The sequence below is a fragment of the Schistosoma haematobium genome, chromosome ZW (assembly GCF_000699445.3).
Source record: "Schistosoma haematobium chromosome ZW, whole genome shotgun sequence".
NCBI classification, from domain to species: domain Eukaryota; kingdom Metazoa; phylum Platyhelminthes; class Trematoda; order Strigeidida; family Schistosomatidae; genus Schistosoma; species Schistosoma haematobium.
Window position 1 is genome coordinate 25,003,420 of NC_067195.1, and position 12,732 is coordinate 25,016,151.

Consider the following 12,732-nt stretch of genomic DNA (forward strand, 5'->3'; position numbering starts at 1 on the left):
TTCAGTCACATTCGGTAATCTTATATGAAATATAATTATCTAAATTTGTTATATGAACGATACCCTTGTTTTATAATTTGTTTGGTTTTTAAGTCTGCCATTAAAATAATATTGAATAATCTAATGAATCACTTCGATTTTTTTAAATTAAGAGAACAATGTTGACAGACACATGAAACAAGAAAAAGACCACTTACTTTGTAACGTGTTGTATCTGATCTTAATGCTTCTAATTCAAATTTTAGTTCGATATTTTCATTATTAAGTCGTAATAGATCACGCCGAATTGCTTGCTCTAACTGAAGTTTCGATGGGCTAACAAAACCTTTGTCTAATAACTGTTTCTCCAGATCGTCTATACGTTCAGTTAAAATTTTGTTACGCATATCTGCACTCTTGGAAAATAAAATATAGGATGGTTAGGAAATTCATAAAATGTAAAAATAAATTTGTCGCTCCATCACAGTGTTTAAAACTTATAAAATCACTTCACCGAAATTAAAATTCATGTGAAATCTATCGTTTAATTCTAACGAATATTAGTTTATGTATTCTAAAATTCTTGGTAGTTTCAACCATGCGTGGAATATTGTCACTCAAAACTTTGAAGGCAGTAAAAGTTAGTCATTTTGCATTAGCCCACTCATGAGGGTATGAGCTACATTCAAAGCGTAAGGGCTTATGGTAATACCCGATTCCTTGAATTGAATTGGATGGGATAGTGTTCGAAATCGGGACTTAATAGCTTCGAGATGAATACTTTAACCAACAAGCAAACACTGAGTACCTGATGTGGGTAATTCATATTCTTGTCATATTTATCATACTTAAGTAATATAAAAGAAACAATCAAAATTCTCAGCAAACGTGGATAGTGGCTAGCAGTGGAATCCATGATGCGCATTTCGTCCTACTTGAGACTCGTCAGCTGGATGTACCTGCACCCTAGAATTAATGTTCACTCCGGTACTCGAACCCAGTATCGTTCACTTCAGACGCCATCGCGTTATCCACTTAACTACTCAGTCCTCATAGCCACCTGCTTGTGTAATGGAGTGAAGTTTTACATTCGCTTGGTGTTATAAAGCTTGTGACCTAAGGCGATATCGAAGCAGTTCGCACAGGATGCATATACGCCAACAAGAGACTGATCAATTGCAGTCCTAAATAACTATGGGAAGATACAAGTAAGCAACACCAAGTGAATTTAATCAAGGTTATTATCAAAAATAAACTAGTGAAACAGATCAAAATGTAGCATGAAAATATGTAACAAACATATTTTATGTGTATTTGAACCTATGAAACTTTAAGGCGTAACGCAGTCGTACTACTGACTGAATACAACATTTAGAAAAGCAAAGAATTATTTCAAATAAAAAATTCACTACCTTCAAATAGAATATAAGAAGTATTGAGTAAAATGGTAGGAACTAAGAAGATGTACAAACTATAATGCATAATTCCGGCATATGTTTTAAACAGTAAACAATATGAATTATGTTAAGGTGTAATGGGGTATTGTTTGATTAAATAAAAATAAATTTATTTGTAATACAATAGACCTATGAATCATATTGGAGTAAGGATAATTTTTAGTTCAATAAATATTCAAATTATATATATATATATATATATATATATGTTAGGCGCTCGCGCGCGAGACTGATAGGTCTTGGGTTCGAATCTCGCGAGGGGCGGGATCGTGAATGCGCACTGCTGAGGAGTCTCACAATAGGAAGAAACGGCCATCCAGTGCTTCCAGGTTTTCGATGGTGGTCTAGCTTCACTTGACTCATGATCTTAACCAGTAATTTATTTTTGATAATGTGTCACTTTTCTTAATAAATACCTTCTGTTACATATTTGGAAATATGAAGATAACTTCTATCAAAGTATATAAACATGTGAATGTTAAGCTAATCTTAGAAAAGCATACTAAATGTAACTTTCATAAATATATGAAAAGTTACAGCATTATTGGACTAATGATAGTTGTTTTAGCGGGACTAAGACTATTCACAATCTCGTTTTGTTAGGATTACGAAATGCATCAAGTGAAATATAATTTACATCACAGAGCGAGTTTGGATTTAAATGTTGCACGCACCCTGGGGATTCAATATCGAGAAGACCTACTTCGATGATAAATACGCTAAATATACTGACCGGTTCGTTTCATGTAGACTAATGAATCTATTTAATGTCTTCTGAAATTATCATTACGATTTAACTGATCAGATTTCTGGGGTAACTGAATTGGTAAATGATTTGAGGAATCGACTGTAACAAATCAACAGAACAGATTCAGAACAAATGGTCAATAGTTAACTGAGTAAATATACTACGTTGACAGTTGTTATTTGTATACAAAATATCCAACCGCTGTATAGTGAGTGACTATGGGTTACGTGTCAGGAAAAAAGAATGTTAAATGATCATCACACCACTAATGGCTCTTCGTCTTTATTTATCGTATCACATTACACTTTATATTCGTTAACCGTGCTACATTTTTGTACCTACTTTATAATAAGACGTGAAAGCTCTGTAATAAGCAACTTTTTCATGGAGTTTTTAAATAATTAGCGATTCTTTTCTTTAGTTTAGATCGCATGATGTGGCTAATACTTAGTTGCTATCTGTTATTCTGACAATACTTAGTCTCTTGTTGGACTTGAAGAGATTATTATCACAAAAAAGGGCCAGTTTTAGTAGTCGTCGGCTATCTAATTTGTGTCTGTAGTTACAATATCACATTTTAGACTGACTTAAAACCATACTAGTATCTTTTCTGAATTTCATCTAAAATAAATTCCATTTAGTTGCATTCAAGTTCTAAAGCGTCCGCTTGCTTTTCTTATCATAAAAAGTTACTTTGTAGCTAATGCCTGACTCAAATAGTTTTGTAATCAATTCCATGAGAGTTTATGTTGAGCCAGTGAATATTGACAAATACATTTATATAAGTATTGTAATATAATAAATAATTCAACCGGATCACAAAGAAATTTGAAGCATTTACACCGTTTTTGTATTGAAACTAAACAAAATAACATGGAATTATTTAGTCTATTTGTTCGTGAGTATGGAAATTGTAATTTAAGATTTTCACTTGTTTCTGTGTTAACGGTTCGATCGATAGGATAAAATTTAAAATTAACTGGGAGGGTAGAATAGTTAATTTTTTCACAGAAACAATTCTTGAATCCTGCATAAAAAAGATTTTATAAGAGTGAATTACAACTCAGCTGACTTATTGGATATAGATCATATTAAATTTAAGCGACTGTTTACATTCAAATATCCTAAAAAAATAGTATAACTGTGATTTACATGACATTTAACAAATGAAAAAATCAAGAATGTTAATGACAGTTACAGAGCATCTAAAATTTAATCAGATTCATTTGTTGTAACAATGTAAAATGTACACTTCTATCATCCACATTTGTAAAAGGTTAAAGAACTAGAAAAAAGGAAGTATATATTCAATCATTCCAATAATACAATGCTAATTCAGGATCATAAAAGCAATCTGATTTTTCGTTATGATTATCAGTATTGTACATTATACGTGATTTATGAATAAAGATAATGTAACCTAATGACATTTTAAGAAATTCATTTTAGACGAATAAAAGCAAACATTATTCCCTATCAGTTATGATTGTGTACTTGAAAATGGTATGTATTAATTCTGTAGTGTTTCTTCAGGAATCCGTAGAAACTTTCTAGAAAAAAACATACTTCAGAAAGAAGCTTGACCATGACTAGTTTTTATTATCAAGAATTTAATTGTCAATATAATGAATAAATAAAACTGTCTGCCTCGTTAATACACATAAATCTAATTTATTCTAATACAACAAAAAATGGCTCAATTTAAAAGTATGGACATATTCTAGGTTGACGACCTTCGAAAACGCAGTTTGCTCTAAGTTTAAAGGTCTAAATAAGAGAGTCACTGAAACAAATCAATTTGTCTACAACTATTAATTCAAATATTCACAAATACTCTTTGATACTGTATTTTACCATGTAAGCAATAGGACTGATCCCATGAATTGTACATTATGCACTGAGTACAGCAAACGTTTAAGGATATATATCAAAACTTAGGAAAAATGAATATAAGGAAGACAATACTTACGCAACATATTTATACTAATCATCAATCTTTAATTTATGCAAATGGTAATCTTTCGAAAGTGACTGCGGTTTACAAGCGAATTCTATCAGACAAATATGTTTGGACGAGATCAGAATTTCACTACGGTGATTTAGAAAGTTATCACCTATGTGATCACGTAATAATAATAATTTCAAAACTTCAAGTACACCAATACTTGACATTCGCAGTATGAGGGTCCGCGAAAACTGTTGAATGTTAGTGATATCACGAACTGAGGTAGATTAGATGACTGTTGAAAACCGGTTATCATTGAAGAGCGATCTCATCCCAGTTTGTGTTAGGCTTTCGCCACGACAACTGAAGATCTCTGCTTCAATCTTCTGTGGGGTCGCGTATGAGCAGTGCTGTGTAGTTCTATACAAGAACTGACCAGCTGTTCAGTGTTTGCCGGTTTTTGGTGGCTGTCGTGAGTAGGGTACTCCGTGATCTCAATAACATTTAATGTCATGCTGGTTTATGCCCTCAGCACTGGAAAATTTGTTAAGGAACATCGTTGTACCTACTTTACTTTGTGCAGCCAGAGGGTTTGTTAGTAGCTTTCATACAAATGTATGTCACAAAGTCCAGTATACAAATCTGCTCATAGTTATCAAGGTATGCTAGGAACAATTGCTTGAAACAGTTGATATCAAAGAGGTTTCTTCTTTATAATAAATTCCAATGAATACACGCAATAAAGCTCACTTTTATCAACATGGTATCTGTATTCATTGACATTGTTCCAGGTGGCAAACCTGCTGACATTCTTTGGGCTCTTCGAAGTCTTTCAACTTCAGATTGTAATTCCTCTACTTGTTGATGTAGGTCAACGCGTTCAGAAATACATGAATTCAACGACCGATTACGAATTTCCTTTTTATTTTGCTCTATTGTAAGATCATTTGACTCATCAGGTATGGCACCTGGACCCCATACTTCATTGACTTTCTCTCTTAAATATTCATTTTGTCTTAGAAAATAAAAACATAAACCAAATATTCAAAGATTGATCTGGTGAAAGTTATTTGCTCGGGCGTAAGATATGTAAATTCGATATACTGAATATCAACTCTAACACCTGTTTGTACAAGCTCGTAATGACAATAGTTAACAGTCAACTAGCGAATAAATAAAGCTATCACGATTTAACTAGGTTCGAGTAAATCAGTCAACAAAATTACTCCCGCTATTTCGAAAGTAAGTGTGTAGAAAAATCCAAGATACGTCATGTGTCTTGTCTACATGTTAGCCAATTTCCAAAATAACTGTAGATATCAGCACTGAAGTCACGTGGATTCAACTAAACGTGTTGTATAGTCTAGCACATCGATTACCTGTCACTAATTGACTAGAAATTTAATGTTGTTTAAGTGTTATTTATTGATTTTTATACTTCTTACGACTGGCCTTTGAAGTTACCACTAGTTAGTCGTTTATTCGGTTTCAAATACATTCAAAACCTTTAAATTTAATGTCGTAGTAATCCGCCTGAATTGCTTCATGATTGTAGTGTGTTTGGATGTCAGAATAGTTATTCAACCAACTTTGTCAGATTTTAGTTTTAAAGAAGCAATGAATTAAGGCACAACAAAAGAGATCAAAACTTTATAACATTAAATTTTCCAATGAATAACAAGTAAACTATCCTGGGAGTTCATCTGGTAAGTTTCTTCTGACACCCGCATGAATGTAAGACTTTATACTAGGCTTTTATATCATTACTGACTTAATCATTACTTATCTTAATGGAAAGATATCGAGACATTGTTTCTTTAATGGACAGAAATAATGCACTAACATAAAGTCAAATAAGTACTGAAGTTAGGTTTTCATACACTAAGCAAAATTTAAGTCCAGTGATACTGAATCGCGTTATAAGAATGATAATAAGATATAACGCTTCAAAACTCTTCGGATTAATAAATATCTATATAAATAATCTAATTCAGCCGCAAGTGAATAGCCTTTGGTTATTATTAACATACATTGTTATGGTTTCCACTTTTAATCCTCAAATCGGAAAGTAAAATGTACCCTTTATAAGCCTTTTATCAAACAAATTCACTGAGAGACTAAACACAGAAAATAACCAAACTCAGTAACTAATGTTTGATGTCATATTCATCAATTGTCGATGAAATAGTGAGAATGTAGACTTCTAAACGAAATAACTATAGTCAACAAAGACTACGGTGATGTTATTTTGCTCAAAATTTATAGTTTTTAAAGAAATTTTATTTCTAACCTGTTCGTTCGTTCAAGGGCATTCCTTGTTAGATCCAACTGTTTTTGAATAGAAGTGAATTCTGAACTTTTTTTACTTAGTTGTTCTTTTAATTTATTTATCTCAGCTTCCAAACGTTTACGTGCTTCCCATTCATTTGTTAAGCTTGAACGCATATCAAGTGATATTTTTATGTCCTAACCAGAAAATATTCAAAAAGCATGAAGATATCAATATTGTATCAAAAATATTATAAAATCAAGTTAATCAGTATCTTATATGGGAAAGGAAGATATATATTGGCGAACATGCAGACAAAGTAAAAAATGTTTGTTAAGATATTTTAATCCTATCCAGATTTCTTTATCTCCCAACTTCCATGAATACAAACTGAATTCCAAGCTCTTACTTACTTTACTTACGCCTGTTACCCCTAACGGAGTATAGGCCGCCGACCAGCATTCTCCAGCCCACTCTATTCTGGGCCTTTTCTAGTTCTATTCAATTCTTGTTCATTTTTCTCATGTCTATCTCCATTTCCCGGCGTAATGTGTTCTTTGGTCTTCCTCTTTTCCTCCGTCCATGAGGATTCCATGTGAGGGCTTGTTTTGTGACGCAGTTGGGTGCTTTCCCCAATGTGTGTCCTATCCACTTCCAGCGCTTCTTCCTGATTTCTTCCTCCGCTGGGATCTGGTTTGTTCTTTCCCACAATTGGTTGTTGCTAATAGTGTCCGGCCAACAGATCCGAAGTGTTTTGCGTAGACAACTGTTAATAAACACCTGTATTTTCTGGATGATGGCTTTCGTAGTTCTCCAGGTTTCCGCCCCATACAGTAGAACTGTCTTGACATTTGTATTGAAAATCCCGACCTTGGTGTTGGCTGACAGTTGCATTGAGTTCCAGATGTTCTTCAGTTGTAAACATGCTGCTCTTGCTTTACCGATCCGCGCTTTCACATCTGCAAGCTCTTTCAAAGTCTAATTGTCATAGAAGTTTTAACTGCTTGGCGATACTAGTAGTCTATACTCACTGCATAGGTTAGTTTAAACTTCCTAATTCTAATAAGCTAATATTAAGTTTCATGGGACTGAACTCTTGATAATACATTTTTGAGATTAAACTATAAAAGGACCGAGAATGTTGTCTACCAATTAGTATGATCTAATAAGCATAGTAGTATCATTAGTTTTTCTTCTAATTTACATACCTCACAAAAGATAAATAGAGAGAAGAAACATTACGTTCTGATTAATTCTTTTATGATAATAACTATAATTATGACAAAAACCGATGTCGATTAAACGGTGGTGTGTCAAATATTAGTATTACGAGTTCAAAAGTATTTATGAAAATAATGACAAGTAACTGATGACATATCTAATAGAAGAAAGTCAATAGATTAATTATAATGTTCGGAGTTATTAGAAGCTAATACTCATAATAATAACGTAACAAGAATTAAATTGACCCGTTACTGATAGAGTATATAATGTCTAAAATAATCGAGAAGAACAAGTCGATAATTCACCAAAGTTACCTAAGAATGAGGGTAGGAATGTTACGATTATGTAAGAACAAAATAACATGAGAGAATCTGAAAACTTTGGCAAAAAATAAAGGCTAAATGATTCGAATTGATGAGGAATAATTCATCATTTGATTATTCTTTTTTATCTAGTGGAAAAGTTTTAGTTTGTGAAGAGGTATCTCGTGACAGTTTGGAATTACATAACCTTGTCATTTTAACTAAAACAAATTAGCTTATGCTGATAAGAAAAATTACAATATGGTTTACAACGTTTGGTTTAGTTTATGAAGGAAACTAAATGCATAGAAATTTTAGTTTACTACTTTGTGCTAATTTGAAAAATATTCTCACAGTTAAAATACTGATACGAACCTTCTCATCTCAATGAATTGGACGATTATCTATAAATGTAGCTACATACTGTTGCATAATTAAATCGATTATGATTTTAAACTTTGTAGTGTCAAATATCTAGCCAATCTATGGTGTAAATTTATAGTGAAAAAGAGTAATCTAAAAAAATAGAATTACAACATACCCTGTTATCTTGATATGGTTTTTCAGGTATCATTCGAAGCCTGTTGTTTTCTTCTTCAAGCATTCGATTTTTTCTTATAAGTTCATCAATTTTTTGTTGTGGCGTGTTCAACGTCTTAAATCATGGTAGAATTATTGAAGATCTCATTTTTATATTGTTATGAAATACAGTGATGTTTATTTTCAATTTAATTTCCGAAAATATCTATCGTCACGTACCTGGAGCCTAAACATGTCTTTGACTTTCAAAGACTATATTTCACAGCCATAGTATAATACAGAGTGTACTGTTGTGTAAAGTACTCGCTTTAAAGCCTATAGGCCGATATCTCAACTATGCCACAAGTGCAGCAAGTTGGCAAAGGTTAAACGGGCCTTCTGAACTTGTATCGTATTTCCGTCAGACATCAACCCAAAAGGGATGAAGAGATCTCCAGGTTATTTGGTGTGATCAACTAGTTCACACTCCATCACCAGTTAAGGATTTGACGCAGATCAGTCGTAAAGCAACATTTTGCACTTTAAGAGGGGTAAGAGTACCTTAAACATGCTTTTATTATTACTGAGAGTGTTTATAAAACGTTGCATTTTGCCAGTGTCTTAACCGAACAGGACTGCATCGGAAGCTGAAAACCGATGGATATCTGTTACATTCGTTAACACTATTCATCTCCCCCTAGTTTTCAAAAGTCCTCAAGCTAATATCAGTTCCTGAAGAAAATTATCCCTTAGTCATATTACACAAAACATATTCCATATTTCATAAAAGGGCAGGACTTGTTCATTTGATGAGATTAAAAAAAAAGACTAAATTACAAGCGATATTATCTGATGTATTGCATGCAGCTCCAGAAATAAAACAGTATGATAAGAGCACTGACTGACATCGGATTACGATAACTACATGTACGATTGTTTTTGCTCCGACCTAACTGCAGCCTGATTTTAACTCCTCAAAGAACAGTTACCGATGTACGCAAATCAATGAAACGCGGAAGAAAAAGAAAATTTACAACAAGACCATCAAATGATCATTGATTCACACGTTTGATTCCATACTTATCATCGCCCCATTCTTTGTTTATATACATATGAATTGATCTTCTTTTGAGGATCAACTCAAAGAGCCTTTGTTCTGCATTGTAATCGTCACTATCTCGGTATGCTTAATAGTTTCCTCGCATTTTTTGGATGGCTGAACTTATATAAAAGTGGTAAACAGTGAAACAAAACCAATAACTACATCGTTTTACAAGTCATAATTGAATGGAGTAGAAAACTATTGCAATCGATAGTTATAACTTGTATGTCTACCATTCACCAAAATGAAATTAAAGAAAACAGGGTGATTGACAAAAAATATAGCACATGATTAGGATTTATAGAAGGAATATGTTTCATAATGATTACAGCACAATATTTTAGACCATACTATTTGTATAAACCAACCAAAAGTTTTTCTTAACAAACTTCTTGTTCATATTCAGAATGTGAAACAAATTCACAGTCTTAAGAGTGTGTAATACGTATATTGGTGATATAACATTTACCAAATTATGTTATTTGATTATCAGGCTTAACATTTTTATTGGAATACATGGCGAAGAAAATGTGAGATATTTTAAATTTTGTTCAAACGAACATGCTAATCTGTCTAAATGACAGATAATGAGATTTATTACCTTCTGTAGCCTTGCAATGACTTTACGTGCTTATTTTAGCCTGTTGACTGTTTTCAAAACAATTTTCAAGTAAGTCAATTATATCACTAGATGTCTACATACAATTATCAAAAATACATAGGTTTTTCAAAGGTTTTTTCAGTTATTGTGCTAATTCAGTATTAAAATATTCAACATTTCTCACACATTTCTAGTTTTACACCCATCCGCCGCAAAAGAAATCTGGTTAGATATCTCACAACTAGAGCAGGAAAAATCTGCTCAGATGATGCCATAATAACACACTAAGGGAGATCGGTTACCTGGGTTTTCTGAAGAAGTATGTGTATGAACTAAAAAGATAAGTTTGAGGTACTGACCACTCGCAATATGCTCCTATTCCTAAAACTACAATTCAATGGGAGTACGGCCAGCGATTTCCTGCATGGTAAATTAGCAAGGGCAATTAAAATGACATTCTAAGCAACTAAGCTTGCGTTGACAACTCCTCGTAGACCAGTGATATCTACTCAAAGGATAAGTTACCTGAGCTTTCCTCCTTGACTTCTATCTACAAATTCAGCTGCTCCTGCATAAATAGCTATTTTGGGCGTACTACTAGACAACTTAAACAACTAATGCGTGAACATCTCCCAGCTTTGTTCGAAAAGGGTCAGATAAATGCAATATGTAGTTCTATCTTGTCACATCTGGTTGACAGTGGACACGGTAGATAAAATCGAATCACTTCGGGCGATCTATCGTCTACCTTCGCATCTCCCATGGAACTCGGTTCCATCTCAAGTAACAGGAGCTATAGAGATCCAGACCTATAACCTTAGTTTATGTTTTAAGTCGACAGTCTTGACACCTCTCTCCTTTCCTTCACCGGATATAACTTAATAAACGATCTTATCAATTTATTCATATTCCATATTTATTTGTCATTTTTCACTTCTTTCCGTTTATATTCTTCAGTATCTAATTATTTATGCATTTCCTATTGTGTAGTCTTAATAATTTTTTGTAACTATTGTTTATTTAAGTCTGTTTATCCAGGTTTAACCTACTTCCAATGTTGAACTAGTAACTAGAACTTTTGTTACGTTATTATTATTCTTATTACTATTAGTACACCTGTCTTCATACTATCAGTTTGTACTTTTCACCTATCTGTTTCATTATGATCATTGACTCATAATTTGACTTCATATTTTTATATAAATAGTCATGTATATGTTTCTTCACTCAACCGTTATTCCATATTGTTTTAGTAAATGAACGAGATAGGTATCACAATTGTAAGAAGTCTAATAATAAGTCAACTATTAGCATTTCTAGCAGTTGATCGATGAGGCGGAGTTTGTTTCACTTCTAAACCTGATTCACACTCTGATGTGATTTGATACTGTTTAGAAAGTATATTGGATGAAGAAGTCACTGATTAGTAAAATTCGTCATTATCTTGTTCTAGTAATGTTCAAATTCCATCAATTAAATTACGTTGTGATCATTAGATCAAGTGTTGGAGAATCGTGGTTATTTTGTTTGTATCTAAATGTTTGGAAGTGATCACTGGGGGATTACAGGACCGCAACTCGTAGCAGTATCAACTCGTCAGTATAATAATCTTGTACTTGAGTTTTTCATAGAAAATTTTGAATATAACCAGCTATATTTCAATATGATGAAAGATATTTAAAAGATTCCGACTGTATTATCTAACCTACTCTAGTACACTTGATACGTTCCATTTGATTGTTCAAATTTTTGCACTCTAATTCCAATTTTTTGTTTAAGTCTTCGAGTTTAAGGATTTTCTCCTTGTCTAAAATATAAAAACAAAACTTAAGTGAATGAAACACGGATAACAATACCGTTGAAACCTACATAAAAATTTTATTAGGCTTACATTATTTATATAGTTTACAAACAGTCACATGATCTAGTTGCTATATATCTACGATAGTGGTTACTGATATAAATAAGCTCAGACAAACGTATTTTCGAAAATATTGTGCTTATCTGATTCCTTAAGGAACAGAAGCGTAACTGTAACCATATTTTCAGGAAATAGCAAACTAATTCTGTTTACTTACAAACAGAAACTACGACGAATGGGAGCTAAGGTGAACTATAGAAAGTCAAATTTCAAGGCACTACAGTTAAATAATTCATGTAGGTTCAAAAATTCTAAACGTCAAATAAGGTTGAGGATATGGAGCGACAATTTAGAGAAAAAGGTTGGTTCTTAACTGATTAATTACTAGATGACCATGTGGATATTAGGCCTAAATGATAAAAGATATGGTGCTATAGAGCGTTGGATAGAAAAATGAGTAGATTATTTGGGGAAGAAGTAGAGAACCTATAGCTGCAGTCATTAATAAATGGCCTTTTTTGATTAATCTAGATTTACAGTACGAAATATGCCCGTGTTCTGCGAGAAAATTATCCCAAAATGCATAGAAAAACACTAAGTTATGAATAAATATAGATACACCTGTGACCTAACGTCTCATTGTTGATATGTTATTATGCTAGATATTTGTTAAGTAGCACAAAGTAAACAAATTATTTATGTTAAACAAGGTAACCGATCGTTAT

The 12,732-nt window shown here is 32.8% G+C and overlaps 1 protein-coding gene across 1 annotated transcript in view; it reads right to left on the reverse strand.

Moving 5' to 3' along the window:
• Positions 1–12,732, reverse strand: part of MS3_00003100 (uncharacterized protein) — an 85,874-nt gene that overhangs the window by 32,245 nt on the left and 40,897 nt on the right. The window contains exons 22-26 of the mRNA XM_051210799.1: positions 11,856–11,953; positions 8,466–8,579; positions 6,420–6,595; positions 4,880–5,144; positions 198–395 (exon numbers count right to left, since the gene is read on the reverse strand). The gene's annotated coding sequence lies outside the window, so the exon portion shown is untranslated. The remainder of the gene's footprint in view (positions 1–197; positions 396–4,879; positions 5,145–6,419; positions 6,596–8,465; positions 8,580–11,855; positions 11,954–12,732) is intronic.